Source organism: Herpailurus yagouaroundi, unplaced genomic scaffold, assembly GCF_014898765.1.
Source record: "Herpailurus yagouaroundi ecotype Mexico unplaced genomic scaffold, PumYag 201, whole genome shotgun sequence".
Taxonomy (NCBI): domain Eukaryota; kingdom Metazoa; phylum Chordata; class Mammalia; order Carnivora; family Felidae; genus Herpailurus; species Herpailurus yagouaroundi.
Genome location: NW_024412432.1, coordinates 5695159 through 5717480, shown reverse-complemented (window position 1 = coordinate 5717480; position 22322 = coordinate 5695159). Strand labels below are relative to the sequence as shown.

Below are 22322 nucleotides of genomic sequence, written 5' to 3'. Positions count from 1 at the left end.
CTTGATGTCTCATCAACCCAAGTACACTGACCTCTTCTGAGAGCCTGGTTAGTGCTGGTGACGTGTACTTTTTCTAAATACCCTTCTAAACAGGTCTCATTGGGGATTTGGAGGTTGTGTAATAATTTGAGGCAGTAGGCAATGAACCCAGGCTGTGCAGATTTGAATCCCAGTTACACTCACAAGCTACCTGACCTTGGGAAAGATATTTCACGGCTCTGTTCCTCACGGGCTGATAAAACTTTTTGTAAGTTTATTTTTTTTATTTTGAGAGAGTCAGAGAGAGTATGAGCGGGGGGAGAGGGGCAGAGAAAGAGGGAGAGAGAATCCCAAGCAGACTCCATGCTGTCAGCCCAGAGCCCTAGGTGGGGCTCGAATTCATGAGCTGTGAGATCTTGACCTGAGCTGAAGTCAAGAGTCGGACACTTAACTGACTGCGCCACCCAGGCGCCTGGAGATGATAATGTTAATAGCCCCCACCTACCGGGCTCTGATGTGGGCGGCACTTGGTGTCACTAATAAAAATATTTTGATGGACTTGGGTGTTCAGTTATGCTCAGTATCCCTCAGTACGTGCCCCGGAATCCCAACTCATCTGTATGTGTTGGCCATATGGCGATTGTGTGGGCGAAAATAATGGAGTCCAGTGGAAGGGAACTTCACTCACTGGGTCATTCTGGATGTGGTCTGGGCTGTGAATCTGTCTCCAGAGTCACAGTGATTCTCCTCCTAGAGCCTTCACTCTGCCCAGGCAATTCTTGCACATGTATTTTTTCCAGATTTTATTTTGATAAAATAAGAGAGTACAATTTGTTTGGACCTATATTATGATAGTTCGGTGAGTTGGTCTATTGTTTGAGGATTCTGGAAGAAAAAACATTGAAGATCATACCCCAATATGGTCTGCCTCTTACTTTGTTAATTCAGAATTTTGGATCATTTGAACGGGGTCTATGTTAACGTTAACTTTCAATTGTCCATTTGAAAATCTTTGGAAATGAAGTGGTTGAGAGACTGTGTGAAAGAAAGGATTGGTTCCGAGTTCCCTTAAGCCTTGGAGACAAGGGTTTGCATGCAATGAGTTACAAACAAGATTACGCTTGTCTGCTTCCTGAGGTAGTTTCTCGTAGGAGCTCTAGCAGGAATGCATGATTGGCCTGGTTGGAGTTACTTCATGTTGGAAGAAATACAATTTCATTTGTTCAAAAATATTTTGTCATCTGGGCTTTTCTTCCTATTAAATCACCTTAAATAAGTGGTGCTGAAATCTTAACCAGCACTTGATTTTAGGCATTTTTGCCGTTGCTGTTGTGTTCCACATTGTAAAGTGACATTGACCCCAGTATCTAAATGGTAGTACTAGTAAGCCAGTATCGGTTTCTCCCTGTGTGCCAAGTACTGGGTTAAGTGCTGCATGGATTGATTCGTGATCCTCTCAATGGCCCCGTGAGGCCAATGCTAATATTTCTCCCATTTTAAACGTTGGGAAACTGAGGAACAGCAGGATTGAGGGGCTTGCTGCAGGTTACCCAGCTAACGAGTGGTAACACCAGGATTTGAACTCCGCCAGGCTGGTTCCAGATCTGGAACTTGAAACGATTACCCTGTATGGACCCTTGGGCAGTGCTGGGGCTGGAGTGAGGCCAGCGAGGTGCCTGGGGCACCCTCAGGGCCCTGCAAGTGACCAGCGGTCACTCCTACCGGAGCTAGATGTTGAGTAGAGATTATTATCATGGAAAAGCAGAATTGTAAGGTTAACCCATGACATCGTGAAGGCACCTGCCACGCCAGTAAGCCTCCTGCTATTTAAATGTGCGACTAACAAAGCCTGTGCAAATCTCGACTTAGAACTGTGTGGCACAATAGGGAGTTGCACACGTTTTCTAAATATTACTTTATGAAACAGAGAAGTTGCATCAAGCAGGGGTTCCTTGCTGATCAGCCAGTGCAAGCCCAGCGCATGTTTGTTTCATCCATTGTAACCGAGGACAGATTTATTGGTTTTGACTGTTCCGAGATGCATTTTTTCGTGGCTCTCGCACCGGAGTGCTCATGGCTCATTTGGAGCAGTCCTGACTCTGCGATGAGTAACAGCGAGGGAATCCACCTCAGTGGGGGTGGAGGTGGGGGTGAGGCAGGGGAGCTTGTCTGAGGACGCAGATCCTGCCACCTCCAGGTAGAGCATGCAGACATTGGAACAAGTGGCAGAAGAGGCCCGAGCGCCTTCTAGCCTCTGAAACACAGCGAGGCAGAACAGCGTCTGAGTAGCTCAGTCTTGTGCATGTTCCGGTCCCCAAATATCTCATCTGGCAGCCAGTGACTGAAAGACACTGCTAAGGGCATGCGCTAATTTCCTTGTCATTTGGTCAAGCCCCCTGTCACACGGCACAAGACCCCCGGGGCCTGTGTGTACTGAATTAAAATCTCTGTGCAATCATAAACTAATGAACAGTAAGTCCTCCCCCCTCCCCAGCCACTTCTTTTAAAATATTGATTGTGTTTCCCAGGAGGAAAGGAAAGACCTCTTGTGTGCTTGACACCTTTTCATTTCTTTTTAATAATTCTCATTGTACGGTGTTTAGTCGTGCTGAATTGCTAAATAAAAATGTGGGCTGTGGCTGCTTGATTTAAAGATTAGCATCATGCTTCAGGTAAGTTCATGCCATTTCACTAAAGACATTTGAGCCGGGGTGAGAAGTAGAGTCACCAGCACTGCTTTGCCTTTGGGGGGTGCTCTCAGGTTTTTTTCTTTTTTTTAATTTTAAAATATTTATTTATTTATTTGGAGAGAAAGAACACAAGCAGGGAGGGACAGAGAGAGAGGGAGAGAGAATCTCAAGCAGGCTCTGTGCTGTCAGTGCAGAGCCCGACTCTGGGCTCGATCTTGAGAACCAAGAGATCATGACCTGAACTGAAATCAAGAGTCAGATGCTTAACTGACTTGAGCCATGCAGGAGCCCTGAGTTTTTACATGAACTAAGGCGTGGACTACTGGGATGCTTCAGTCTTTGCAAAGATTACTCCCTTGAAGGATTTTCTCTCTGTTTACTTAGGCTCCTGGGTTAGGGGAGGGGGGGGGGAGTTGCCTGTCCTTCACCCTCCTTCGGTAAACACTGAAATTGCATGCCATGTTCTACTCCCTGGGGTGGTGGTGTGCCGGCTCCCCTGAGCGTTTGACCAGCGGGGTGACTAGCAGGTATCGGGTGGAGGGGAGGGGCAGGGGTGTATCTTCCCTGTTCCACACGGCGAGGTCCGTCCCTACCAGGGCTCATCCCTGCGCATCTGCAGTCCTGCGGGACAGGCTCCATCTTTTCTCCATCTGCTCCCCTCTATCCTAGTGGAGGGGAAAGCCTTCCCACTGTGGTCCGTCTCCAGGGTCTTACTGTCTCTTGTCTGTCCCTTTAACTTGCCCACACCTCTCTACATTGTGTCCACATCTCTTCATTTAAACCACTTGCACTGAGTTCTTTTTCCTTGACATGACCCCAACTGAAACGTAGACTAAATTCTTCATTATCTTGCTTCATCTTACATCGGGTCTATTCCAAATCTGGTATATATTTATTGTGTCAGTTGTAGGTCAGACCATGAGCCTAGCACGGGAGGATCTACCACAATAAGCAGAACAGATGCCATCTTTGGCCTCACGGGCTGTGGTGTGATGGTAACATCTGTAATACTGATGCTGTGATTGCATGAGTAGGGGAGGGGCAGAGAGAGGGAGAGCCAGTCCCAAGCAGGCTCCTCACTGTTAGCCTAGAGCCGGATGTGGGGCTCCCACTCATGAAATGTGCGATCATGACCTGAGCTGAAATCAGGAGTCGAATGCTGAACTGACTAAGCCACTCAGGTGCCCCCTTTCCCTTTTATGTTAAAAATAATTACTCTCTACTTTTTCTGTAGTGCCCTTTCCGCACAAGCCAAATACACGCGGAAACATGCTTTGACCTCTCTTTGTTTTTCACACATTAAAAATGTAGAATCAGTTGGGTGAAGTATTTGCATAGTAAAGACATGGTGTGCTTGTGTGTGTGTGTGCATATGTGTGTGTGTGTGTGTGTGTGTGAGAGAGAGAGAGAGAGAGAGAGAGAGAGAGGTACCAGCAAGGAAAGACACAATAATTCTCTGTCTCTCTTTCACACACACACACACACACACACACACACACACACACACACAGAATATTGCATACTTTAAGCCCTGTTTGATTAAATAGGAATTTAATCCCAGTACATACACCATCTGTACCATTATTGCCTTCCCGATGCGCACCGTGCTGTAATGTTCCCAACCAGCTCCTTTTAAAAACTTTCCATATTGTATTTTTTGCTTTTTGTTTTTACTTCTTTATAAATAGCAAGAAGTTTCGCGGAGAAGAAATGATTACAAATCCCAAAAGGTTGGTGTTCCGTTCTGAGCTCCAAGATGTAAGGATTGAGTGGATTTCAAACTTGGCAAAATTTCTGACTTGGCAAATGCTTCCATCCTTATTTATGACAGCTTGGAAACTTCCATTTTCCAGGGCTTATAAACGATGCTGCTGATTTTGTCTCTCTTTTCTATTTTGCTGTGAATTATGAAATACCCAGCCTGAAGGTTTCCTTTTAACATTAACCCTCTTAGCAGAGTAAGAGTGCCGGTGTGTGTGTGTGTGTGTGTGTGTGTGGCTGTGTTCTTTCTTTTCTTGGTTGTAAGGCACGTTTTACGTATCTCATACAGGCAGTGCACTTCCCTTTCCCTGCTTTTCCACCAAATGACAATTGGAGATGTTGGGGTTTGAGGTATTGAGAATGAGAGTCTTGCGGTCTCCACTGTGGCCACAAAGGGCTTCCTGGCCAGCAGTGTTCTAAGGGACTGCACATCTGATCCCCAAATAGTTTAACAGATGGCATTCTGGAGCAGGACAGGTAACACTGAACGTCTCTGAGAGTTTTTCCTAGAGGTGGGAGCAGGTGGTGGTTCAGGGGACCTCCCTGCCCATTTCCTTTGTGGAAAGTTGTCAGAATGGAATAAGTGAAAAAAACTTGTCTCCTCCTTCTTCTCCTCCCTGCCCTTCCTCTTCCTGCTTTTTCTTTTCCTCTTTCTCTTAACTCCTAATCCAGTTCCTTAAAGCCTGCTCATTTTCAGTTCTCATTGTAAGTACTTGCTTCTTCAGATTCATGTAACCACACAGAAGTTGAGAGCCTCGATCATTGGGTAGAGTTGACAGATTTTGCCGAATATAGGCAGGAGGAATTTTCAAATGCGGAACGTGTCCTCTGAGAGGCAGATGCCAAGATGGGATTGAAGCTGCCAGGATTCTCATCAGGAGAAACTCTTGTGTGAGAGAAGATGGGGAAGGAGCTGGGGAAGGCTGTGGGGGCAGCGGGCCGCAGTGCGAGTACACCTCGTGTGAGTGAGGGGAGGAGGTTAGGTCCAGCGCCCTAGGCTTCCTTCGCCCTGCGGAAGTGTGGGCAGGGCTGCCGGGGAGTCGTGGAGCCAAGTCAGTCATCAGAAGAGCTCCTTGGCTCCCAGGTTGGGTCTTCCTCAGTATGCGGTCCGACACCCAGTCATTGGTAGTGGAGCAGCCCATGGGGAGCGTGGACCGTGTGCAAGTGAGGGAATGGGTTTCAGAGCACCTGTGGGCTTCAGGGTATAGTGCGGCCGTTGGTCAACTATGCTCTTGGACAAGAGGTGCTGCCTCATCTGACCTCCACTTAACCGATGCACTTGCTAGGCACTACTCCCCATCTCCCTATAAATGACAGTGACCTAGATGCTCACCTGGATGGTTGAGTTCCAGTGCTCAAGGGAACCCCTGCTTCCCTAAAGCCACTTACTACCAGTTATCTTGGTTTAAAAGGCTTCGACTATGATCATCCTGTAAAACAAAACAAAACAAACAAAAAAAGAAGTACACAGACCGGGCAGGTCAACAGTTTGAACTGTTTAAAATGCCACTTTTGAGCTGTAGCCGTCCCTTTATTTATGGCAAAACGCGAAACGGCATCTGAAACCAAGATCTGTTTTTGTTTTTCTCGCCTGCATGCTCAAACCGCAAGTGGTTTCGTTTCCTTTCCTTTTGTGTTCGCCCTCGAATTTCCTGTCATGGCAGCTCTCCTTCCCGGTTCGCCTTCTTTCAGGAGAGTGTTCATGGCAGCGCACGTCCACACCTCACCAGGTTAGAGGAAAGCGCTCACAGTGGATGGGAGCCATGCATCTGCTTATCGGTTCTTCACCACCCCTGCTCTCCCACGGTTCAGTTGCTTTCAAGAAAAATGATGTCTTGTTCAGGTTGAACAGGCTTTGCTGAGTACTTTCGGGGTGCTCGACCACGGTTTGGCCGCTCCAGTGGCTACAGAGACCTAGATAGGTCATGTAGGAGTAGGCGGGTAGGTGGCCTGGTGGGGACTGGCTCGTGCACTGGTAGAGCACCCACCCCACCCCACCCCCCGGTCGCCCCACCTCTTTGCTGTGTCAGACCACAGGCTCAGAGCCACCAAATCCGATTTTCCAAAACCAGGGGAGATCTGGGTTTTTCTGTGACATTTCCCAGTTTTTACATGCTGGCAAGACCCCTCACATGTTTTACAGCTTCTGTGAGCCAAACTAAACGTGTCTTTTGCCAAATTTTGCCTTTTGTGACCCCTCTGCTGGATGTTCTGCTCATCGCTCTCAAGATACGGTTGCTCCACAGCATTGTTGAGCAAATGCTGGTCTGCGGCCAGGCTTCCTGGAAGCAGACACAGATGAAGATTCACAGAGGAAGGATTTATTAAGGGTGCGCTCCAGGGCACCCTGGGGAGGGAGTGGACAAGGCAGGACTGGGAACGGTTGGCTAAGCAGGAAGATGATTTCAGGCCTAGTTTCTTGGAAGGAGAACTCTGGAGTGTAAGTTGCACCCCAGAAATCTGAGAGCTGGGCTTTCATATTCTTGCACCCACCAGCCATTGGATGAGGGTCAAAAGAGGCAAAAATAGGCTCCAGTAGTTTAAGGGCAGTCCTCCAGGAAGGAGACCCTGGCAGGGACGGCGGTGGACCCAACAGGGCCTAGTACAGCCTACCTCCAGAGTGGTGGGTTTACCCAAGCCAAGTGGTAATGAGAACCACATATCAAGTCAGAATTCGAACCCTGATCTTCTGATTCCAGTCAAGTCCAGTGCCTACTGACTCTTCTCAGATGTTATTTCATGAGATCGATGTGCAGAATTCAGATTATCTCAGACCCTGACTAGTTGTGTGTTGGACCCCACTCCCAGCTCATCTTTTCTCTAGGATGGCATGGCTCTCTGGACGAGGAAGGGCAGGTGGTTAGGAGCTAGGAAGGAGCTCTGGAACCAGCAATGTTCTAGACAGCTCAGCCTGGGCAACCAAAAGCTGGAGGCAGCTCCCCGCTCTAAGTTCTTTCTCTTTACTGAATTTGCGGATTTCACATCTGAGATGAGGGTGGAGCTTGGGGATGCCCTGTGCTGCAATGCTGAGTTCTGGGCCTACAAGACGTGGCCGCCCTGCTGCTGGTGAGGTGGATCTTTCTGGGAAATAGTTCAGTGGTTTGTACATCTTTCATGATTCACACCTAGAGTGCACAGTTTCCTTTGGAGAGTTTTAAACTGTTCGTGTATTTCATTTAAAGATATACCTGCTGGGGGTGCCTGGGTGGCTCAGTTGGTTAGGTGACCAACTTAAGCTCAGGTCATGATTTCACTATTTGTGAGTTCGAGCCCCATGTCAGGCTCTGTGCTGACAGCTCAGAGCCTGGAGCCTGTTTCAAATTCTGTGTCTCCCACTCTCTCTGCCCCTCGCCTGCTCACACTCTGTCTCTCTCTCTTGAAAATAAACGTTGGGAAAAAATGGAAAAATACACCCTCTGAGCTTCAACTTGTTCCCCTTGAGAGAAATCCAGCAGGTGGGGAGAAAAGGCAGAAGCTACCGCATCATCTGCTGAGGGACATCCCTGGAGTTTGAGGGTCCCAGAGACAAAAAAGATCAGTTTTACTTTTATGTTTATTTATTTACTTTTGAGAGAGAGAGAGTGAGAGAGAGAGAATCTTAAGCAGGCTCCAAGCTCTGACCTGTCAGTGCAGAGCCCGACATGGGGCTTGAACTCACAAACCGTGATACCATGACCTGAGCCGAAGTTGGACGCTTAACCAACTGAGCCACCCAGACGCCCCAAGATCAGTTTTTTTTTTAACTGAGTCCGCCATGTCTGCCCACACAGCCCTTGCCCTGTGTCCTGTGCTGTGGCTCACACCTCGCCAGGCCTTCCAAACCTCCAGCCGAGCCAGGACACCTTCCTTGCCTTTGCTTCTTGTGCGCCGTCCTGAAATCAAGCCACCACGTCTTTCTCCCTGAAATCTCTCAAGCCTGCCTGGGGTTCCGCACTCCCACCCCGCTGCCTTCCTTCAGGCCGCCTGTATTTGAGAGGGGCAGACCGGCTTCACCTTTCTCACCGCGCATGCCATCTTTGTGAGTCCAACATTTCCCTCCCAAAATACAGACCTGAGCTAGTCGGTCCTGGGCTCGTTCTGCTCTGGCAGCTCACGTAGCTGAGTAGATCCAGTCCCCGCTCCCCAGATGGGTTTCGAGCTCCCAGAACATTCTTCCTCCAGCCCGTCTTTTCTACCATGCCTCCCCACCACCTCCGTGCTTCCCCAACTTGCTCACCGCACCTAGTTCGACCCTCTGAGTCCTCCCACGCATGACCTTGGACTTGGCACTTCGCTCTCCAAGTCCCTGATTCCTCAGGGAAGCAAGGGCAGCAGTTACCTACCTTGTGGGGTGACTGGGAGAATTTAATGGGAAAAGTATAGCAAGTGGGCAGGACAGCCTGGGACATGTTGTAGGTGCTCCTTAAATAATAACATTGTGAGGATTATCATTACTGGAGTACCTTTCCAAAGTCCAGCTGTGCTCCTGCCTCCCGTCTAGAAGCTTCCCCAGAGCTGCCCCCATGGCAGCGACACCTTTTTACCTATAGTCCCGTAATAGTGTTGGGCTGTATTTGATCATCTATCCAAGGCACTGGGCCGCACACCATTCCTGTTTGAGGACTCATGTGCTTTTGAGGAAAGAATGAAATATCTATAATTCTTAGTTGAGTTCACTTCTATTGCAACGTGAGAATGTTTCTGGACAAAGCTGAGGCCTCAGGCTTGATCAGAAAAAGGGAGCCTCTGAGGTGAGGAAGGTCAGCAAAGTGTTAGGGTCCTGAATGCAGCCCAGTCCTCCCTCCGCCACCCCCGCCCCGTGAACAGAACAGGCTAAGTTTTCTGGGGACTTCTTTAGTACATCAACCTGGAGGATTTTGACGCACTAGCTTCCCAGAGCTGCTGTTAACAAATGGGCCACAAACTTGGTGGCTGAAAACAACAGAAATGTATCCTTTCAGAGTGTGTAGGCCAGAAGTGGTGGCAGGATTGGTTCCTTCTGGAGAGCCTGAGGGAAAATCCGTTCCAGGCCTCTCCTAGCTTCTGGTGGCTGCTGGGCTTGTAGACATTCCACTCCAGTCTCTGCCTGTCTTCTCACAGCCTTCTTGCCATGTCGCTATGTCCTCATTTCCTCTTGTAAGATTAATTTTCGGGACACCTGGGTGGCTCAGTCAGTTAAGTGTCTGACTCTTGATTTCGGCTCAGGTCATGACCTCATCGGTTTGTGAGCTCGAGCCCCACGTTGTGCTGTTAGCACAGAGCCTACTTGGGATTCTCTGTCCCCTCTCTCTCTGCCCCTACCCTGCTTGCTGTCTCTCTCGAAATAAATAAACCTAAAACAAAATTTTTTTCTAATAAAAACAAAAAAGTTTAAATCTCTGGCCATGAAGGTAAAAGAGACCAATCACATGGCCTTTAGTCATACTAGCACTTAGAAAAGGTTCAGTGTTTGCTCAGGCCTGTAAGAAGTACCTGCTTTGTTCAAGCAAGGGAAGAGACTTTGGCAAGTCCTTTGGTACAGCTTTCTACCTGCAGGATGAACGAGGATGCCAAACCTTTAAAGGAAGACCTTCTTTTTTTTTTTTTTTTTTTTAACTATTCTTTAATATCCTTAAAGAATATGACTGCACTGTCATTTTGCTTCAGTGGCCCGCATATATGGCCATTAGAGTGGGTTCTATGGGGAATTCACGTCAAGAGGCAACATGGTGTCTCAACTAAAGAAAACTTACTGCACAGAGCAGAGTGGAAAACTCAGCTGTCTTTAGCGTCCAGGCAGGCAACGCTCTGGGTAGGGGAGCCTCCTGGAAGTGTGTCCTTGTTTAAAGAGGGCAGCAGTTGCTCATCCATTCATTCAGCCAGGTATTTAATGAAGTCATCATTCATTCAACTCGGAAGGTGTTGGGTACTCTATGCCCTGTGCTGTGGTGCTGAGGACACAGGGTTGAACTAGGCAAACCCCTCGTCCTCAAGAGCTTCTGTTCTGTGAACCCGGCTCCAGTTGTCCATGTGGGGATCCAGGCCTATCCCTGAGTCATTATTTTATTTTATTTTATTTTATTTATTTTATTTTAAAATTCAAACTCAGGTCTTTAAAATTTTTTTTAATTATTTTTTTATTGTTAAGAGAGAGAGAGAGAGAGAGAGAAAGAGAACACAAGTGGAAGAGGGACAGAGGGAGAGAGAGAAGGGGACAGAGGATCCAAAGTGTGCTCTGTGCTGAGAGCCGAGTGCCTGATGTGGGGCTCAAACTCACAAACCGTGAGATCGTGACCTGAGCCAAAGTCAGTTTCGCAACCAACTGAGCTACCCAGGTGCCCCAGGCCTAATCACTGGGTCATCATTTTAAAGAGAAGAGGCCAGAGTTTCATGTGCAGTCTCATGAATTTTAAAAGTTGGCAAAGACCGTACATTTTTAAAAGAACATCGTACGGGCCAGACAGCCTTTGTCCCTTGACTCAGCGTAGCCTGCAGGCCTCTGATTTGTGACCGCTGTCATAAAATATCATGACCTTTACCTTAGGAAGCATTTTTCTGATGTCCGATTTTCACAATTCTCATCGTTCCTCCCTTCGCTGGAAGTCGCTAATGGTTACCGCTTGCTGTTTACATCCTCCCGCATTGAATGACTCTTTGGTGCTTCATCCTTGTATTTGCAGGTGAGCTAACCTCCATCTATCAGCTCTTCCTCTCTAATTCCATCTCCAAATCGTTGATTGCTTTTTGTGCTGTCTCAGGCTTCTGGAAAGCCTCCGAGGACGACGTCTGGCCCTTGGTACTTCTCCCGAGGGTCAGAATCTAGCCCAAACTCTTAACTAAACTGCTCATGGATTAGTCTGCTTTTAAGCCTCCCTTTCGCCTTGGCCGTCCAATTTTCACAGCCTCTGAGTTGCCTGACTCCCAACCTTAGGTGTGATATTAATTTCTCTCAGAGGGACGTGGGTTTAATAGATTTTTTTTAATTAACATTTTGCAAAATTGGAGCTGTCATGCTTTATGGCAGACTGATACAAATGTCTATAATTACATTTTTGGCACTAAATCTTGGGAATAGTCTAGAAATGTTTGTTTTAACCCCTTCCTCAAATGTTCTGATTTATGGGCAGGCCTCTTTACACACACCTCTACCGGGGCCCGGTTGTCATGACAACCCAGAACATCATTTGTCAAAAAGCTATAACTTCATTCTATGTTGAAGCTAAAAATTTATCTTTGAGGATTTATTTTTATGACAGGGAAATTTTGTATTTCCATAGATCTGCTTCTTCCCCCTAATTCTGCTCGCAGTTATGGAGATTAAGGCTTCAGGGGATGATTTTCCAGTGAGACAAATCTCTTACCACCCTACCCTTCCAAACAGATGAATTCTCTTATCCATTCCAAAGAGAGCTCAGATGGACTCATTAGTAACCCCTCCCCCAAAGTAGAATTGTCCCCGGTGTATTTCTAACTCAATATGATTTTTGTTTCTTTAAAAAGAATAACACAATTCTTTTTAATTGGGTGATTTTTTTTTTTTTTTTTTTTTTTTTGGCTAGCAAAGTTCAAAGAGAGGGAAGAAAGAAAATGTCTGTCTCCTCTACATGCTGGAGAAGAGTGAGATATTTAGTTATTATATTTACTTGTGTAATCTGTGATGTGAGGACTGCAAACTGAGAGCGAGGAAAATATATAAATCAGTGCATTGGGCTCCTGGGGACATTGCATGGCCGGTCCAAAGGAGGGTCCTTCTTTCTTTCTGCTGATACAGCGTGGAGCATTCTGTGGGATTGTCCATTTCATTTTTTTAAAGAGAAGCCCGAGATCAGTATTTTTATATAAAATGTCTCAATTTTTAAAGTGCTTGGCAGATCAGGTAGAGTTTTTTTCTTTGTAAACAATGTAATGGTCAAAGTACATCTGAGGGCAAGTTCACTCCATGGATCCCCCCTCCCGAATGGATTTCTGCCCCAGGACGTGCCACCCAACAGCGTAGAATGGCTTTGTTTCCTATAAATTGAGCAATTTTGTAAACCAGTTTTGTTCTCATGTTCTTCTCGGGGTCTGACTTGTTACATATTCATTCTGTTGGCCCTACCGGAGGTGTCCTCCCATTTGCACATTGGGTGTAAGAAGAAGCTGTGATCGTAAGCGTGTCTCAAAGACCTGCACACGCATCTCTCTGACATTCCAAGACAGATGGTGGGAGCCATCAGACACCTTCTGGGAGTGTTCATGGATTTGTGACTCTCTCTTTGCCTTTGACGGATGGGGTAGTTTAATCCTCTCTCCACTAGGACCTGCATTTTTCTTTTGCCTCAGGAACTCCTGGATGGCCACCTGCCTACCCACAACAGATAGCAAGAATGTTTTTTTCTCACTGAATCTGAGTGTTTTGTTTCTCATCTACCAGAGGGGAAAACACAAGCAAGTTTTTGGAACATGCCATCAACAACATCGGGGGGCAAAGCTGCGCTATGGCTGTCACTGCTCCAGAATAGGAGTGGTTTAGGGAACACTCACCCTACGGTGGACTCATCACCGTAGCCCGCACGCAGTTAGATTTAAGACTTTAAATTTTTTTTTTTCAACGTTTATTTATTTTTGGGACAGAGAGAGACAGAGCATGAACGGGGGAGGGGCAGAGAGAGAGGGAGACACAGAATCGGAAACAGGCTCCAGGCTCTGAGCCATCAGCCCAGAGCCCGACGCGGGGCTCGAACTCACGGACCGCGAGATCGTGACCTGGCTGAAGTCGGACGCTTAACCGACTGCGCCACCCAGGCGCCCCAGATTTAAGACTTTAGGGGTTTCGTGTAAAATTATGGTGAACACGGAAACTCAAGAGTGACTGGCAACAGCTGCTGGCTAGGAGACTGTGTGCCATTCAGGGCCCATTGTCATCTGGCCTTCCTCCCCTTTTCCAACTCGCCCTGTGCAGCCTTCATGCCCCCCCTGGGCTCAAGCCTCACTGAGTCCCTGCCCATCCCCAGTTACCTTCGTGCTCTTGTGTAGTGTCCTGTGCCTGGAAGGTTATACACCATGTCATCAGGCAGGGTTTTATGGGGTCCTTAGGAGTGTTTAAACTTTAGAAATGTTGGTCGGAAGTGCCACAGACACAATCCCCAAATGAGTAGATCTGAGAAGCCGGAGCCAGATAGGGGCTTTCTGTTCCACTCCTTCCTCCCTGTCTTGCTTTACTGAGCAGCCCAAGGGTTTTTTTGGGTTGTTTTGTTTTCACCCTTCTTTGAGCTGTTCTTAGTGATCAAGAGAGAAAGAAGGTGCTAGAATTAAGGTAGAGTCTCCTGCAAATATGCACGTACCCTGTTTCAAGTAGGAGCAATTGAATCCCCAAAGCTTTTTCCAGCACTAGAAGATAAAGTTTTTAAAGAACCATCCAGTGGTAATGAACTAATTCTGGTGCCCTTATTCTGTGTTTGCTTCTTTTCCTAAGAGATTTAAAAAATTACACTGGTAATGTGTTTTCAACAAACATATAAAGTACAAAGAAAGAAATAAAAATTTCCTATAATGCTGCCAACCCAGAAATATTTTACCTTTTTCTCCCAAGTACCTTTCTATGTATGTAATTGTTACCTAGTTGAAATAATATTGCATATAAATATTTTTATTTCCTATTAGAGGTACAGCACAGTTTACTATGAAAGTTTCTTTATGGAATTAGCATTTCTTATAAATTAATGTGTTCATGGGTCTGTAATATTTCTCCTGTGAATAAACCATAATTTATTTAATCATTTCCTAGTATTGGACATTTTAAAAATTCCAGTTTCGTTATTAAAAATAGCAGCATAATGGGTATCTTTGTCCATCTCGGTTTTTGTTCCCCTTAGCACTGATGTCAGACGTAACATTTCTCATGAGGTTTTTAATATTTTTAAGACCCTTATAACCCATTAACAGTTTACTTTCTGAAATACCCTATTGGCTAATTTGCACTCACAACATACGTTTTAAGGGAAAAAAAAAGCAACGTTTAAGAATGCCTCTTAGTATCCTTGTTAACATTGAGTTCTGTTCACTTTTTCTCCCTAATCTTGGCTTTAGTATTTATACGATAGTCTGTACGTCTGTCCACCGGTGATTGAGTGTGTACGTGTGTGTGTGCGTGTGTTCACCGCCAATAAGAAAGAAGTCTCTTAGCTTTAGTATTTATATGATGTTCCTTTTTCGAATATGGAAGCTGAGGGCCAAGGAGGCTTTGTGACTTTCCTGAAGTCATAGAACTAATAATTGTCGCGACCAGAGTTCAATCTGGGCCTTCTGTCTACACTGTTAACCATTCCTGCAGAACTTCCTGCTACTGTAAGAGGGAAGAAATGACCCCAGGGCCCAGGCCAGGCAAAGGGTGTGAAACAGAATGTGTGGTCAGCACAGGTGCTCCCAGGACAGAAGCCCACTTCACACAATCTCATGGTTCTCTTTTCTTGTGAATGGGAGAGTAGGTGCAGGTCCCGAACTCAAAGTAACAAGCTTCTGAGAAAGCAAGATATTTTAGCTCAAACACGAGCGTCTTTTGCCATCTCAGAAATCAGAATTTGTGCCGTATCCTTCATAGTAAGGCTGAAATCAATGCCAAAGGATTCAGAAACTGCATTTGTTGCCGTGTCCAGAAAACACCGTTGTTTTAGAAATACAAAGTTAACATCTTCCCGTCACGCTGAGCTTCTGGCCATGGATTCGGTGACCTTGATGTCCTGTATTCTCGTTACCTCTCTTGTGCTCCTTTAACTTCAAATGGTGGGTTTCACTGATCCCTGGGTATAGGCTTTGAGATGCTGTATTGATGATCCCAATGTCAATTCAGTACGTAAGTGTTTGACATCCACCCAGCGCTGCTGGGCATTTTAAAGGGATATGGAGACAGGAGACACAACTTCCAGGGGTTTATCATCTCACAGGGAATGTGATGTGCACCCAGGTCTGAGAACAACTGGGATTGGATACCTAACTTCATGCTTTTAGTGCTTTATGTGAAATAAGAAAGAAAGAAAGAAAGAAAGAAAGAAAGAAAGAAAGAAAGAAAGCCCAGTCATGCCTGTAGATATTAAAGTGAACATCCAACCCATTTCTTACCCTTGGATTTGGAGGATACATATATATTTGGGGTCTAACAGTGACTTCCCTTGATAAACCAAATTAGGTGACCCACTGAGGTTTTAATGCGATGGTTCTCATCTGGGGAGCTTTAAAACTCGCCCTGCCTAGCGGGCCTCCCAGACCAATTAAGTTAGGCTGTCTAGGGGACAAGACCTTGGTGTTGATGTTTTTTAAATGTTTATTTATTTTGAGAGAGAGAGACAGAGGGGGAGAGAGAGAGAGAGAGAGAGCATGTGAACAGGGGAGGGGCAGAAAGAGAGGGGGGGAGAGAGAGAGAATCCCAAGCAGGCTCCCTGCTGTCAGCACAGAGCCTGACATGGGGCTTGAATTTACAAACCATAAGATAATGACCTGAGCAGAAATCAAGAGTTGGAAGCTTAACTGACTGAGCCACCCAGGCGCCCCAGGCATTGATGTTTTTAACCCCCACGCCCACCCCCACCCCTGGTGATTCTAGGGTACAGGGGGAGTTGAAATTGAAGGAGAAACCCAGGTGAGGATATGCACACAGACGTCTCCACAGCTTAGTTCATTTGGATTTCTCTTCCACGCGGGCAGCTTGTGGCATCACCATGGCCTCTTCTGTCCGTGGTGTTATACTGTCACCTCTCCCAAATTTGAGCTCAGCTGGGAGAAGCTGGCATTTTCCTACAGAACTTGATAAAATATGGAGGGGGAACCTATCAAGAACCCATCCACAGTAATGTTGCCAGATTTGGTAAATAAATACAAGATGCCCGGTTAAGTTTGAATTTCAGATAAACAACAAGTGATTTTTGTTTTTTGTATCATTACATCCCATGCAGTATTTGGGAAATGCTTACACAAAATATTATTTCGTGTTTGTCTGAAATTCAAATTTAGCTGGGCATCCTGTATTCATCCTACCTATAAAGGGAACTAAATCAAGTCCAAATAAATTTAAAGTGGCAGATATGTGACTCTGCCACTGACAGCACGTGTCTATGCTTGCAGGTCCTGGGGGCCCTGGGGTCTGCCTCCCAGGATAATTATTCCTGAGCCCCAAAGTGTTCCTAGTTCTTCACCGAGCCTCTGCTTACATGGAGGTAATGACTTTGTGTCCCATCACATGAAGTTAACCCCAATGTCACCTTTTCCCTTGATTAGCAAGGCCAACATTTAGCCTCAAGCACCTAGGAATCCCTCGCGTTCTCTTGCTCACTATCCGTTTCTAATTGAGGGATGTGTTTCATGTGGAGCCAATGTAACACTTGGCTTCATCCTTCCTCCTCTTGTGATTAGTTCTGCCTACCTTCAGAGCTTTCTAGGACTCCAGGAGCCCACCAAGTACAGGGAACAGGAAGGACAACCATAAGATTACTTACATACACCATTGCACATACTCAGGGTCAGCTTCCGGGAAGTCGACCGGACCTTCACACAGACTCTCCATACAAGGGCTCCATGATTGGTTTGGTGCTCTGCTGTCAACATTTTGAAATACTTGATTTGTGGACAAAGGGCCTGCATTTCATTTAGCCCTAGGCTCTGCAAATTACGTAACTGGTCTAGCTCCCACCAGAACACTGGTGGTTAGACTAATGGCAGTGGCTTCCTTACACAGACAATAACTTCTATTCCCCATAGTGGGTATGGCCTTGGCCTTCTCTCCTTGGGTCAGGGGTATTCCTTTGGCAGGAAGACCCAGAACAACTACTTACACTTTCCTCCCCACTGTTCCAGGCACACTTGCCTTCCGAAAGACTTACACAACTCAAAGACACATAATTTCCTACTCCAGACGTTTTATCTGGGGGTTTGCATGGATCCACGTACCTTTTCAAGAGGAGCTTTTAGGGTGGTGTTGCCATTTAGGTTAGCTGCCATCATTTGTCCATCAGCAACTATTGAGTACCTGCCCCGTCGTCATTGTCAATCATCACAATAAGTGTGTTCAGTGTTCCTGCGTGCATGGCCCTGCACTGCGAGATGTAGTGTGCCAAAGCTACATTCTGTCGGTGACACTAGCCTGACTCTGAAAGACAGCCAAAGCAGCCTTTGGAACAGGGAGCTTTTTCCCATCCAAGAAGGGTGTGTCCATCAAGAGCCATAACTACTGAATTATTTTTCTGGCGTCTGCCCTGTGGGTCCAGGGAGCGACAACAAGAAACCTACAGAAATCAAAAGGTGACACGCTGGCTTGGCTGAAAATCCCGGCTGTCCCCTCTCTTCCTTTATAATAATCAAATCATAAAATCGTGCAAGGTCGTTGTCCTCCACGCCACTGATGAAGATACCTGTGTGGGGAATGGCAACCTAAGGCTGACCTGGGGAAGTCAGCTGAGGGGAAATTTTTCAGAAAACATATATGTGAAAGTGCTTGGAAATATATGGCAAGGTGACGTAAGTCGTCGTTCTTATTTCTGGTTTCTGGAAGCTGCTTGTGGCAGTTTTGCGATCTCCTCCTGCAATGCCAGCACATTGTAATCTAACACAGAACTCAAAACAATTGACAAGATGAAACAGCTCCAGAAACATAAGGAAGCCCTCGTGGTTGAAGTGTGAGACAGGAATTAGTGTCTTGTGCCTTGTGCCAAAGATCCCATCACATCTTGGGGCCATCTTTGAGCAAAAACCTCAAAGAAACATAGTTCCATACCGTTTGAGCAAATGCCATAGTTGTGCTCTTCGCCAAAAAACGTTTTGAGTTAGCCTTATGGTGAAAGAAAAATCGTTAAGATGTGCTGACGTGTTTTTACTGGTAAAGCAACTTCTTTCCAGATATTTAAGGCCAAACACTTGATTTGAGATAGGAAATCATCTCTAGGTATAGGGAAATGCAAGTCAAGGGCAGCCCTTCCAATGGTCTGCCCAGCCCGTTCACCCCATGATGGCTCGAAAATGATGGTTATGTTGATGTTTTCATCTGAGGAAAGTAGCCCTGCAGGGGACTGAAATATCTTGGATCAAGGAGGACGCTCTTGGAGATAATTAATTTGAGTAAAATGATCACCAAGAAGCCACTAGGGACTTGGGAGCATGTCAGTTACTGTAGGAGACAGTGTGGTGAGCACGAAAAGTCAGGGCCTTCAAGTGACTTGCATTCCAATTGAGAGAACAAATTGATCGCACTGTTAGATCACACTAGAGTGTTATGTGATTTGTTTCTAGCATAAACTAATATCATTATAGATTACACAGAACCGCACCTTTTATCCAAAACCCCTGGAGCTGATGCTTTGGATTTGGAGACACTTTGGATTTTCAAAATGCAACATGGTAGCTGTAGGGAGTGCTAAATACCCCCTCCAGTGGGCCCTGGGCGAGCTCTTCGTAGTCGCATTCAATGATATTTCTGCAGTGAATATGAAGAAGTGGCTATGCTAACTGGAATCAGTAAAGTCTCCAAAGGATCTCCCAGCAGTTCAGGTCAGGCCTTAGTACCAAATGAGCTTACCTTTGGGTTTTCAGAACGTTTCAAACTTCAGAAGTGCAGACAACGGATTGGGAGGCCGTCGCAGAGTGTAATGTAGCATAATCTAATCTTAAATCACTTTGGATATACAGTAACTGAAGTTCCATGAGGGCAGTGCTGTTTGCCAAATACCCACAATCGTGTCTGGCAGAGAGGCATTCTCTAATATATATTCGTTAAGTAAATAAAAGTCATAATAAGAAACGTAAGCTGTCATTTCATTGTATGTCTACCTCACGCCAGACACAGTGTTTTGCATCAACGCTGCTAGGTCCGGGTTGTTGTTTCTACTGTTACTCTCACTTCACAGAGGAGGAAACCGTCTCTGAGAGAAGTTCAGCGACTTGCCCAAGGTCACCTGGGTGGCAGGTGATAAGACTGTGATTGCAGCCAGGGATATGGCTGTGGTGGCCATGAGCACACTGTGGGGTCAGGCCATCTGGGGTCCGGGTCCTAATTCTGCTACTCGCCGAACTCGAACAGTGGTTTCGCTTCTCGGCGCTTACGTTTCCTCGTGCGTAAGACGGAAATAACAATAAGGTCTCCATCATAGGGTTGTTTCGAGACGCACGGAAAGTGTTTAGAAACTGTGCCTGGAATCGTACAGGACTTGAATAATGTCAGCAAAATCCGAGGTGTTGGAGGGAGACTTTGCAGCAAGGAATTTTGTCCAGGGAGTGGAGAGGGCTTTTAGACAGAAAGATAAAACTTCAGATAACCTTTTTTGCAACCTAATCATAAAAGAATACCCCCATGCTACTGTGATAAGCTCAGAATGAGGGACTAGGCCTAAGTCACAAAATAAAATTTGTTTGGCTATCTCCATTTGGTCTGAGTGTTGACAAAATTAAGTACACTATCTGCTAAAAATTGGTAGACTAAGAAAAAAAAGAATACCTCCTTTGTGTGACAAAGATACTATATATTTATGCTCATTTCCCCCCAGTTTTATTGAGAAATAATTGACATACCTCCCTGTATAAATTTAAGGCATGCACATGATGGTTTGATTTACATACGTGGTGAAATGATTCCCACACGAGGTTCAGCTCACATCCATCTCGTCATATAGATATAATAAAAAGAAAAGAAAACAAATGATTTCTCCGTGTGAGGACAACTCTTAGGATCTGGTATAGTCATCACTCTGTACCTTACGTCCCCGGTACTTAATAGTCCTACAGTTGGAAGTTTGTACCTGGTGACCACCTTCCTCCAATCACCCCTCCCCTCACCTCTGGTCACCATAAATCTGATCTTTTTCTAGGAGTTTGGTGTTTTGTTTTGTTTTGTTTTGTTTTGTTTTGTTTTGTTTTGTTTTAAGATTCATATGTAGGGGCAACTGAGTGGCTCAGTCGGTTGGGCGTCCAACTTCAGCTCAGGTCATGAACTCACAGCTCGTGAGTTCGAGCCCCACATCGGGCTCTGTGCTGACAGCTCAGAGCCTGGAACCTGCTTCAGATTCTGTGTCTCCCTCTCTCTCTGCCCCTCCCCTGCTCATGCTCTGTCTCTCCCTGTTTCAAAAATAAATAAAAACATCAAAAAAAATTTAAAAAAAAAGATTCATATGTAAGTGAGATCCCACAGTGTTTGAATTTCTCTTTCTGACTTATTTCACTTTGCACAATGCTTTCAAGGTCCATCCGTGCTGTTGCAAATGGTAGGATTTCCTCTTTTTTAACGAATAATATTCCACTGTGTAGGTGGATGTGTGGATGTATAGATATATGTATGTCACAGCTTCTTTATTTATTGATCCATCGATGGACACTTAGACATTTCCATGTCTTGGTTGTTACGAACAATACTGCCGTGAACATGGGTATGAAGAAAAAAGATGCTACATCTTACACCAACTGTTACCATCAGACTTAATGGTGAAATTTCAGTTTTCCCGTTAATCTCTGAAACACCATAAGAATGCCTACATTGTTGCTATGATTTTATCACGTTCTGGAAGTTCTAGCTAATGGAATAAGACAGGAACCGGACATAAGAGGTTTACCTTTAAAACATGAAAGATACGAATACTTACCGATATTGTGAATGCCTAGAAAATGGTGGAGAACCAATTTACAAGCCTATGAATGAACCTGGAGTTTCTCTCATCTGGCTGGATACCAAACAGGCTATTGAGTAGCTCACCCATATGCTAGCAAGCATGTCAGACAATATAGTAGTTAAAAAAGTCGTTCAGAATAGGAAAATGGCACTAGCAGGCACTCTAGCACGATGACAGAGATGGGGAGGAAGCTATGCATACAAAGCTGGCCCCATCTATGCAATATGAAACGGTAAAATAAAGAAAAACCTAAATGCTCAATGATATCAGAATGAGTCATTGAATGATGGAAAAAAAAATTCAAGGCTGAAGAAAGTAAAGTTTTGTGCTCACAATGCAATGTTAATTAAAAAGTTTAGAATATTAAGTGTTCTATAGGCATGATGGTCCCAATACTTATTTTTGACATAAAAAAATAAAAGCACCAGAATGTTAATAATTAAGGGATGTGGGATTAGAGATGGTTTTATTTTCTTTTTTATACTTTCTGCATTTTTCAAATGTTCTAAAAAAAGAAGAAGCACTTGTTTTATCATGCAAAAAGTTCTGCAAAAGCTTTTGAGGAAAAACACATAATATCAGAGGAATGAATTTACCTACCAGTATCACTTTTCTTCCCAATATATGCCATTTTGTGAACTTTTATTGAGGCTATGTTAAGGACAATAAATAATGGCTTACTTACTCAAAATAGACAGCCCTCGTCTTTAAAATATAAAACAGCACTATTTACCTTTTCTTCATTGATTAAAAATAATTGAAATTTTGTACAGAAGCCTTAATGATTTTTTTTTCCCAATGCTTTGCTATAAGACTCGGATTCAGTTTCTGGAACAGAGGAAATGCCAAGATGTACAAGAAGTCACTGGAAGGTGAAACATCCATTTCATTAACTCTTCGAAAAATAAATTACCTCACTTCCTTTATCACTGTTGTAATTAACCCACATTCATACTCATTCTGACCAACGCTATATATTATTTATTGCCTTCCATTTGTGGTTTGGTGGGCCACGTAATGGGTGTTTTGTCAGACGATTTTGGTGGGAGAAACACTCAGCGCTCATCTGCTCTCCTAATGACTTCTCACCAGAAGAGCCAAAATATACTTTTTAAAAACCTAAAATAATATAGACCACAGGTGAGCACAAATTGTAATCCTGCCTTTCCACTGGATTCAGTTGTATCTTACTCATTTTGGTAGACATGTACCACCAACTGATTTCCACGAGACCCTGCAGTTCTTGGCCCAAAGCTGAGCACCTAATAGTTGTTGGCTAAATGTTTGTGGACTGGGTGGAAATGCGAACAAAATC

General features: G+C 45.2%; 1 protein-coding gene across 4 annotated transcripts in view; it reads left to right on the top strand.

Annotated features, from left to right (window-relative positions):
• The window catches only part of NTRK2 (neurotrophic receptor tyrosine kinase 2), a 337422-nt gene that overhangs the window by 139111 nt on the left and 175989 nt on the right, over positions 1 to 22322 (top strand). The window lies entirely within an intron of this gene.